Source organism: Daucus carota, chromosome 2 (genome assembly GCF_001625215.2).
Source record: "Daucus carota subsp. sativus chromosome 2, DH1 v3.0, whole genome shotgun sequence".
In the NCBI taxonomy this organism is placed as follows: domain Eukaryota; kingdom Viridiplantae; phylum Streptophyta; class Magnoliopsida; order Apiales; family Apiaceae; genus Daucus; species Daucus carota.
In genome coordinates, this window is record NC_030382.2 from 35,010,599 (window position 1) to 35,021,491 (window position 10,893).

At 33.4% G+C, this 10,893-nt stretch overlaps 1 pseudogene; it reads right to left on the reverse strand.

The window, feature by feature from the left end:
* Positions 1-3,937: 3,937 nt before the first annotated feature.
* Positions 3,938-6,591, reverse strand: LOC108207440 (wall-associated receptor kinase-like 2; annotated as a pseudogene).
* Between the last annotated feature and the right edge of the window lie 4,302 nt (positions 6,592-10,893).

Sequence of the window (10,893 nt, forward strand, 5' to 3'; positions counted from 1 at the left end):
GTTTCCTCTGCTAGTTATTGTGTATGATAATACTAAGCAGGGCCGTGCCTGAGATTTATGGTGCCCTGTGCAAAATGCAAAAAATATGCCCTAATAGTCTAAAAATATACAAGTACATGAAATAATAAAACTTGACACAAAACTGTAAAAATCATATTACAATTAAAGTGCTTTTTTTCATATTATAAAAATTAACTGAAAATTGTAAAGAAATAAAACAAGTACATAAATAATAAAAATTATCTAAAAATGTCTTTATATATTTGTATAAATATTTCCTTCCTTCTTATAATGATTGGGCATGAAAATAAAACAATTAATTCTTTCTCATAAATCCGAGAGCATATATAAGATCTTGCGCGGTCTCATTTTAGAACATATAGTAATTTATTAATTTTAATATATTTGGAGTGGTGTATTTAATTCAGATTTTAACGTATCATAGTAATATATTATTTTTAATATATTCTCTGAAATCTCTCAAAATCACTCATTACTAATAAATATTTAGTGGTTTTTTAATATCATCTGATTTAGTTGATTTTATACGAGCTTGATTGAATACCAGCAGTTCATAAATTTTAATTCAAAATCCTAATTGAACATCACAAAATTTTAATATATTATTTTTAATATTGCACATGTCATCAATTATATATTTTGATTTCTAATGCATTCGAGAACCTTCTGAATCAACTATATATTCGTTTATCGACACAATTTCTAATACATTCGAGAACCTTCTTAATCGACTATATATTCGTTTATCGACACAATTTTTAATGCATTCGAGAACCTTCTGAATCGACTAAACGATTTCTAATGCATTCGAGAACCTTCTGAATCGACTATATATCCGTTTATCGACACAATTTCTAATGCATTCGAGAACCTTCTGAATCGATTAAACAATTTCTAATGCATTCGAGAACCTTCTGAATCGACTATATATTCGTTTATCATTTGTTCCTCGTCGCACGCTTATGCATAAAGTCATCCCTATTACTTTCACATGATTCTCCTTTCTCTTTTGCTCGTATCAAAATCATTCTAATTTCGCCAAATTTTTACTCTTTAGCTATGTTAAAACTCCTTTAATATTTACCCTGTTAAACCCCTCCCTCGATTAGTGTATATCAATTAAGTGCTTCTCTCTTATCACTTTCCGGTTTGTGTATTGCTAGGATCGTTTTCAGATCTGTTAATTACTTGATTTATGCTCACAAAGCACCCGGCATCCCCAAATGAGTAAGTCATTTGAATTATTTTTTGCTATACACAGACACAAATACACGCATATAACTGAGTAAAATTTGAACAGAAGTAAAATAGATTCTTTTATAGTTTGGAATACAACTGGAAAAAAAACGATTTTGAAATAGATTGTGAGATAATTTTCAGAAATCAAATCAGTTAAATATTTGCGGAATGAACAGAGTAAAGGAATAACAAATATAACAAGTTGTAACATGAATATCGCTGAATTAAACATGATAGAATCCGTACAAACACACCGAACAAAAAGGATCAAAACAGAGTAATCAAATTTACCTAACACTAATAGAAGTAGAGCTGAATAAAAGAGAACGAAATCCGTACCTCGAAAATAGCAAACTCAAAGACTAACGAACCTCGCAAAGGACCAACTAAACTCCCGAACCCCGACTTTAACTTAAACTCCAATTATCTCCATGATTGCAATCTGCCCAGACCAATAATCTACTGTTTTGACCCTCTAAACGATATTTTATAGAAAACCTCAAAACACAAAAGTCGTAGAGAACGAAAAGACCTTTCTGAAAAGGTATGGCTCATCAAAATTGGAGTTATAACGAATCGGGAATTAAATAAAACGTCTTCTGATCAGATTCAGAGCGAAAACATGACCTGAATATGTTTTGGGATTTTGAGAACAGTTCGAAAACGAATCTGAGAAAACATTGTGAACGAAAGTTGTAGGAGATTGAAAGAGCTTTCCGAAACATCAAGAATCGTCGAAATCCGATAAGAATTGAATTTACTACGAATTTTACAAGACAGTACAAGACAGCTGATTTATGAGAATAAAGCCCTGCGAATTTTTGTAATAAAAACGAAGAGAAGGTTGGGTGACTCTCAAAAGTGTATATAAAAGAATGAGAGAACACAATCATTATATAGAGTCTTGAAACCCTACACATATATAAGAACAGTTTTATTCGATATGTGTCAGAAGTCGTTACGATTGAATTGCATAAAAATATTTTTATTAGATTTATGTTATTTTTAACTTGGACTCAATTAAACTGAACCCAAATATGATATAATTTTTTCCCTGGATCTGAAATAATCATTTTAGTTCATGATTTTTGACGTATATTCAAGTGCAAACACAAACTAGATCACGAATATATATATAATAATAATTTTTTATTAGTGATTTACATTCAATTTTGAATTATTTTGAGTTTAATCAAACTATTAATATATCAACTAAGATTTCATCATTCGGTTATCAATGTAAATTTTTATTTTGTGCGAAGATGTGATCAATCGACCATCTCAACCTATTGGTACTACTTTACCCTTAATTTATTAATTTGTGAAATTTTTGTAGAATAATGAAGAAAATGCTCCAAGAAAACTAAGTTTCACTTCCTTTCCTGCGTGGACATACAATTCTCAGGTGATATTTCTTTATACCTATCGAGTATATACTATCACATAAATCTTGATCTAATCATTGAAATACATGATTGATATGTACATATCTCTAGTTGCATGAGTTGATGTAATTATTCAATAATTTTGCTTTGTTGCTGCATTTTAGTTATTGAAATAACTTGAGTCTGTGTTTAGATATTCTAATTTATTTTGTTTAAATTTGTATGATTGTTAATTTCCTAACTCGAGTGTTTGCCGCAATAGAAGGCATCCTTGCGGATGGAATGCAAGTGAGGAAGACTGTACAAGCTATTGCACTTGTACTGGCAAAGCAGGCATATCATCCTGGATTAGGTGGAGTTCTATTCCCACCTAGTTCATCTTTGGTGTTGCCAGAATTCAAAGCTACACTTGTAATATGTCCCTCGGTTGTTGTAATTCCACGAGTGAGTGAGATTGACCGCTCTATGTTAGAGGCAACAACAAGGTTCAGAGCAAATATGTCATGCCTTCGAAGAAAGAATGTTTTTGGTGCAAGTAGTTGTTTTATGAACACAGGACCAAGAATATTATTGTCTTCCAAATGGTGGTAGAACTTATAAGCCTGTGAATGACGTAAATAAGGGAACTCCAAACAAAGGGAAGTGCCACAATAAAAATAAGGCCTTTAGAGCTAGCACTTCTACCAATGATTCAGATGAAGGAGTTGAAGAAGGATTGGGTGAAAGAAATTCTGATTTACACTTTATAAAATGGAATTGTATCATATTGGATGAGGTGCATTTTTTATGACTGATAATGTTTGTTAGAATACGTTTCAAATGGGGTTTCACTATATAAAAGATCAACGTGGTAACACGATGAAAGCTGTTCTTTCCCTGAAATCCTTCGTGATAAATGGGGTTTCAAATGACACTCATATCCAAATAATGTCGGAAAACTTTACTTTCTAGCAAGATTTATGTAAATCAGTTGTCTTATATAGTATACAATCTAATCTATCATCGTCGATATGTAATTTATTTTTCAAGTCTCTTTGGCACAGATCCGTTTCCTCTAGATTGCCCTTATTCTCACTATTTTGTAAGGATTATGATTATAGAAAACTTGTTTATAAGTATTGTTCATGATCAATGATAATGAACTTGAAATTGGTGATTCCGTTGAGAGGGTCATTAGAAGCAAGAGAAGCAAATACAATAATATACGAGAAGGTTTGGTTTATAAAAAAAATTAGTAAGCATCTCAAGAGAACGTTTACACAAATTTAATTAATTATAATGATGACGCCACTAAACTGGCTAGAAATGAGCGTAGCTGATGTTGGCAGCAACACTATTTTTAGCAAGTACAAGTATGTTACTGTAAAATCAGGGTTCTTCTTATTTCTACTATAAAAGTTTAATATTAGAATGTAATACTTGAATTGTAATGAAAGTTTGTTAAAATAATTGTATTCGAAATCCCTATGAAAGGTTTAAAAAAATGTCTAGAAACAATGAGAATATACTAGAGTGGTATATGATCTGGTGATACTTCTTGATATTTAATCCATTATTGCAAATTCAAAATCGAGTATTGTTGAGTAGTTGAGTTGAGTATCAGACGATCCATGAGGCATTCTAATACTCTCGAGCTCTGCTGCAACTTGTTTCATGCTTGGCCTTCTCCTCCCATTCAAGTTCAAGCATCTGTATGCAAGTTCAGCAAATCTAGTAATCTCTTCTTTCATGCCCTCTTTTAAGATTTGTGAATCAAGAATATCGAAAATGCGACCCTGTTCCATTGCCAATACAAAATGTGCTACTAAACTCCGTTCTTGATCGTCAAGTCTAGGTCTCAAGATTGGTCTTTCTCCTGTCAAGAGCTCGACAAGAACTACCCCGAAGCTATAAACATCGCTTTTGTCAGTGAACTGACTAGTTTGGAAGTATTCAGGGTCCAAGTAACCGAATGTGCCCTGTACTCTTGTTGTCAGGTGAGTCTGATCAATAGAAATGTTTCTTGAAGTTCCGAAATCAGCCACTTTGGCTCTGTGCTTTTCGTCCAAAAGTATGTTTGATGACTTGATATCGCGGTGATATATTGGAATCGATGCAGCAGAGTGGAGATACGAGAGAGCTCCTGCTACTTCTGTGGCAACACGTACGCGGACATCCCAAGTAAGCGGAAAATTCTCATTGCGGTCATGGATGTACTCGAAAAGTGTTCCATTAGGGATGAATTCATATACGAGTAACGGGACCTCGGTCTCCAAGCAGCATCCGTGGAGCTTTACAACATTCCTATGGTTGATTTGTGATAAAATGACAACCTCGTTAATGAAGTGTTCGAGTTTAGTTTCATCTTCTATCTTGGACTTTTTAACAGCTACTATTTTTCCGTCTGTCAACATTCCTTTGTAGACAGTACCTTGTCCTCCTTGCCCGAGGATACGATCCACGTTAAAATGGTCCGTTGCCTTCTCCAGCTCCTTTGAAGTAAACAATTTGGTTTTCTCGACATTACCTTCATAGGAAGACATTTGCTGATGCAATAGCAGACCTCCGTTTCTTTTAAAAAATTTCTCCTTAAGTTTACTCTTTTTCCTTCGTATAATTACCTTGTACAACCACCACGTAGCAATAGCCCCCCTAGACCAGCACAAGAGGCTGCGATACCAATCACATAATGAACGATGTTAGAGTGCATAGATGCATTCGAATATAGCTATGCATTGGAGTGATGTTAGAGGGTACCTATTAGTATGATGGCTGGAGCTGTCTTGATATAGGCTTCTTTGATGCATTTGTTATATCCGACGCTTACCCAACCATCTCGGCATGAGCAGTAGTAGCTTCCTTGCACATTGTTACATATTTGCTCACAGTTGTTGCGCGAATGATCTGCACACTCATCGACATCTGACATTGAAAAGTATTATCAGACTTGCATTTTCCATGAAATGGCAAATGAAAACTATTATCCCCACACGAGATTTGTGAATAAGTGATTGTCTGATAATGAGCAAGGAATATCCGTCTTTCTGCTAAACAGGATGTATTAAATTAACGGTTCATTTAATTGTATGATTCAAAAAAATTGATGAATATTCAAAATCTTACCTTGACATCCGTTTGGCAAATAAGGATTCCCTTCGTAGCCTTCAGCACAAGAACACAGGCCTTCATCTGTACACAAAGTATTTTCTTTTTCCATGCACTGTTCTATCTTATCCCCATTCTCGTCGACAAATACAGCTTTCTGATATGTACAGGACCGATTCGGTAGTCTCCAATCCAGCACAGCAGGAACTTGTTCCCTAGACCGCACACTGAATATATTTGACAAATTCTTGAACCAATTCTGATCTGCAACAAACGCTTGCCTGCAGGCTGCATATGTTCTGATATTTGATCGCGTCAACGCTCCTCACAGACGCATTAATTGCATTTAAAAGCGAGGAATTCTTGTTTGGCAGCAGAACCCGAAACAAGTCTTGTCTGAATTTATAGCAGTAGTGCTATTACAAAATGTTATGCACCCCCCAACATTGAACCCTTGTTGTGTGAGCACGCCAAGGGTTTCACATCCCAGTGCAGTGAATCGATTCTCCGTGTCTGAGAATGTAAAGCTGCCGGATGCCATAACTTGCTGAACATTGCTTCCATTGCCACATTTTGATAAAACAGGATTGTTGACCTGAATTGTGCCTCCTGGTGATATTTGTAGCACCTCCAGATTGTTATCTTCAAGGAAGGCTTTTGGCGGATTGAATGAGCCGTTGCAATGAATCTTGAATTTCGTATCAGCTGAAAAATTGGCTCCAATTCCGAAAGGGTAACTTACTATAAGGCTGCCACATCTTTGCTGACATCCAGGCTTGGCTAAAGATCTTTCTTGTCCAGATGCTTCAAATGCAAACACTAATAATGCTAGCATCATGCATAGCAGCAAATGTTGAGCCATGTTTCCTCTGCTAGTTATTGTGTATGATAATACTAAGCAGGGCCGTGCCTGAGATTTATGGTGCCCTGTGCAAAATGCAAAAAATATGCCCTAATAGTCTAAAAATATACAAGTACATGAAATAATAAAACTTGACACAAAACTGTAAAAATCATATTACAATTAAAGTGCTTTTTTTCATATTATAAAAATTAACTGAAAATTGTAAAGAAATAAAACAAGTACATAAATAATAAAAATTATCTAAAAATGTCTTTATATATTTGTATAAATATTTCCTTCCTTCTTATAATGATTGGGCATGAAAATAAAACAATTAATTCTTTCTCATAAATCCGAGAGCATATATAAGATCTTGCGCGGTCTCATTTTAGAACATATAGTAATTTATTAATTTTAATATATTTGGAGTGGTGTATTTAATTCAGATTTTAACGTATCATAGTAATATATTATTTTTAATATATTCTCTGAAATCTCTCAAAATCACTCATTACTAATAAATATTTAGTGGTTTTTTAATATCATCTGATTTAGTTGATTTTATACGAGCTTGATTGAATACCAGCAGTTCATAAATTTTAATTCAAAATCCTAATTGAACATCACAAAATTTTAATATATTATTTTTAATATTGCACATGTCATCAATTATATATTTTGATTTCTAATGCATTCGAGAACCTTCTGAATCAACTATATATTCGTTTATCGACACAATTTCTAATACATTCGAGAACCTTCTTAATCGACTATATATTCGTTTATCGACACAATTTTTAATGCATTCGAGAACCTTCTGAATCGACTAAACGATTTCTAATGCATTCGAGAACCTTCTGAATCGACTATATATCCGTTTATCGACACAATTTCTAATGCATTCGAGAACCTTCTGAATCGATTAAACAATTTCTAATGCATTCGAGAACCTTCTGAATCGACTATATATTCGTTTATCATTTGTTCCTCGTCGCACGCTTATGCATAAAGTCATCCCTATTACTTTCACATGATTCTCCTTTCTCTTTTGCTCGTATCAAAATCATTCTAATTTCGCCAAATTTTTACTCTTTAGCTATGTTAAAACTCCTTTAATATTTACCCTGTTAAACCCCTCCCTCGATTAGTGTATATCAATTAAGTGCTTCTCTCTTATCACTTTCCGGTTTGTGTATTGCTAGGATCGTTTTCAGATCTGTTAATTACTTGATTTATGCTCACAAAGCACCCGGCATCCCCAAATGAGTAAGTCATTTGAATTATTTTTTGCTATACACAGACACAAATACACGCATATAACTGAGTAAAATTTGAACAGAAGTAAAATAGATTCTTTTATAGTTTGGAATACAACTGGAAAAAAAACGATTTTGAAATAGATTGTGAGATAATTTTCAGAAATCAAATCAGTTAAATATTTGCGGAATGAACAGAGTAAAGGAATAACAAATATAACAAGTTGTAACATGAATATCGCTGAATTAAACATGATAGAATCCGTACAAACACACCGAACAAAAAGGATCAAAACAGAGTAATCAAATTTACCTAACACTAATAGAAGTAGAGCTGAATAAAAGAGAACGAAATCCGTACCTCGAAAATAGCAAACTCAAAGACTAACGAACCTCGCAAAGGACCAACTAAACTCCCGAACCCCGACTTTAACTTAAACTCCAATTATCTCCATGATTGCAATCTGCCCAGACCAATAATCTACTGTTTTGACCCTCTAAACGATATTTTATAGAAAACCTCAAAACACAAAAGTCGTAGAGAACGAAAAGACCTTTCTGAAAAGGTATGGCTCATCAAAATTGGAGTTATAACGAATCGGGAATTAAATAAAACGTCTTCTGATCAGATTCAGAGCGAAAACATGACCTGAATATGTTTTGGGATTTTGAGAACAGTTCGAAAACGAATCTGAGAAAACATTGTGAACGAAAGTTGTAGGAGATTGAAAGAGCTTTCCGAAACATCAAGAATCGTCGAAATCCGATAAGAATTGAATTTACTACGAATTTTACAAGACAGTACAAGACAGCTGATTTATGAGAATAAAGCCCTGCGAATTTTTGTAATAAAAACGAAGAGAAGGTTGGGTGACTCTCAAAAGTGTATATAAAAGAATGAGAGAACACAATCATTATATAGAGTCTTGAAACCCTACACATATATAAGAACAGTTTTATTCGATATGTGTCAGAAGTCGTTACGATTGAATTGCATAAAAATATTTTTATTAGATTTATGTTATTTTTAACTTGGACTCAATTAAACTGAACCCAAATATGATATAATTTTTTCCCTGGATCTGAAATAATCATTTTAGTTCATGATTTTTGACGTATATTCAAGTGCAAACACAAACTAGATCACGAATATATATATAATAATAATTTTTTATTAGTGATTTACATTCAATTTTGAATTATTTTGAGTTTAATCAAACTATTAATATATCAACTAAGATTTCATCATTCGGTTATCAATGTAAATTTTTATTTTGTGCGAAGATGTGATCAATCGACCATCTCAACCTATTGGTACTACTTTACCCTTAATTTATTAATTTGTGAAATTTTTGTAGAATAATGAAGAAAATGCTCCAAGAAAACTAAGTTTCACTTCCTTTCCTGCGTGGACATACAATTCTCAGGTGATATTTCTTTATACCTATCGAGTATATACTATCACATAAATCTTGATCTAATCATTGAAATACATGATTGATATGTACATATCTCTAGTTGCATGAGTTGATGTAATTATTCAATAATTTTGCTTTGTTGCTGCATTTTAGTTATTGAAATAACTTGAGTCTGTGTTTAGATATTCTAATTTATTTTGTTTAAATTTGTATGATTGTTAATTTCCTAACTCGAGTGTTTGCCGCAATAGAAGGCATCCTTGCGGATGGAATGCAAGTGAGGAAGACTGTACAAGCTATTGCACTTGTACTGGCAAAGCAGGCATATCATCCTGGATTAGGTGGAGTTCTATTCCCACCTAGTTCATCTTTGGTGTTGCCAGAATTCAAAGCTACACTTGTAATATGTCCCTCGGTTGTTGTAATTCCACGAGTGAGTGAGATTGACCGCTCTATGTTAGAGGCAACAACAAGGTTCAGAGCAAATATGTCATGCCTTCGAAGAAAGAATGTTTTTGGTGCAAGTAGTTGTTTTATGAACACAGGACCAAGAATATTATTGTCTTCCAAATGGTGGTAGAACTTATAAGCCTGTGAATGACGTAAATAAGGGAACTCCAAACAAAGGGAAGTGCCACAATAAAAATAAGGCCTTTAGAGCTAGCACTTCTACCAATGATTCAGATGAAGGAGTTGAAGAAGGATTGGGTGAAAGAAATTCTGATTTACACTTTATAAAATGGAATTGTATCATATTGGATGAGGTGCACTTTTTATGACTGATAATGTTTGTTAGAATACGTTTCAAATGGGGTTTCACTATATAAAAGATCAACGTGGTAACACGATGAAAGCTGTTCTTTCCCTGAAATCCTTCGTGATAAATGGGGTTTCAAATGACACTCATATCCAAATAATGTCGGAAAACTTTACTTTCTAGCAAGATTTATGTAAATCAGTTGTCTTATATAGTATACAATCTAATCTATCATCGTCGATATGTAATTTATTTTTCAAGTCTCTTTGGCACAGATCCGTTTCCTCTAGATTGCCCTTATTCTCACTATTTTGTAAGGATTATGATTATAGAAAACTTGTTTATAAGTATTGTTCATGATCAATGATAATGAACTTGAAATTGGTGATTCCGTTGAGAGGGTCATTAGAAGCAAGAGAAGCAAATACAATAATATACGAGAAGGTTTGGTTTATAAAAAAAATTAGTAAGCATCTCAAGAGAACGTTTACACAAATTTAATTAATTATAATGATGACGCCACTAAACTGGCTAGAAATGAGCGTAGCTGATGTTGGCAGCAACACTATTTTTAGCAAGTACAAGTATGTTACTGTAAAATCAGGGTTCTTCTTATTTCTACTATAAAAGTTTAATATTAGAATGTAATACTTGAATTGTAATGAAAGTTTGTTAAAATAATTGTATTCGAAATCCCTATGAAAGGTTTAAAAAAATGTCTAGAAACAATGAGAATATACTAGAGTGGTATATGATCTGGTGATACTTCTTGATATTTAATCCATTATTGCAAATTCAAAATCGAGTATTGTTGAGTAGTTGAGTTGAGTATCAGACGATCCATGAGGCATTCTAATACTCTCGAGCTCTGCTGCAACTTGTTTCATGC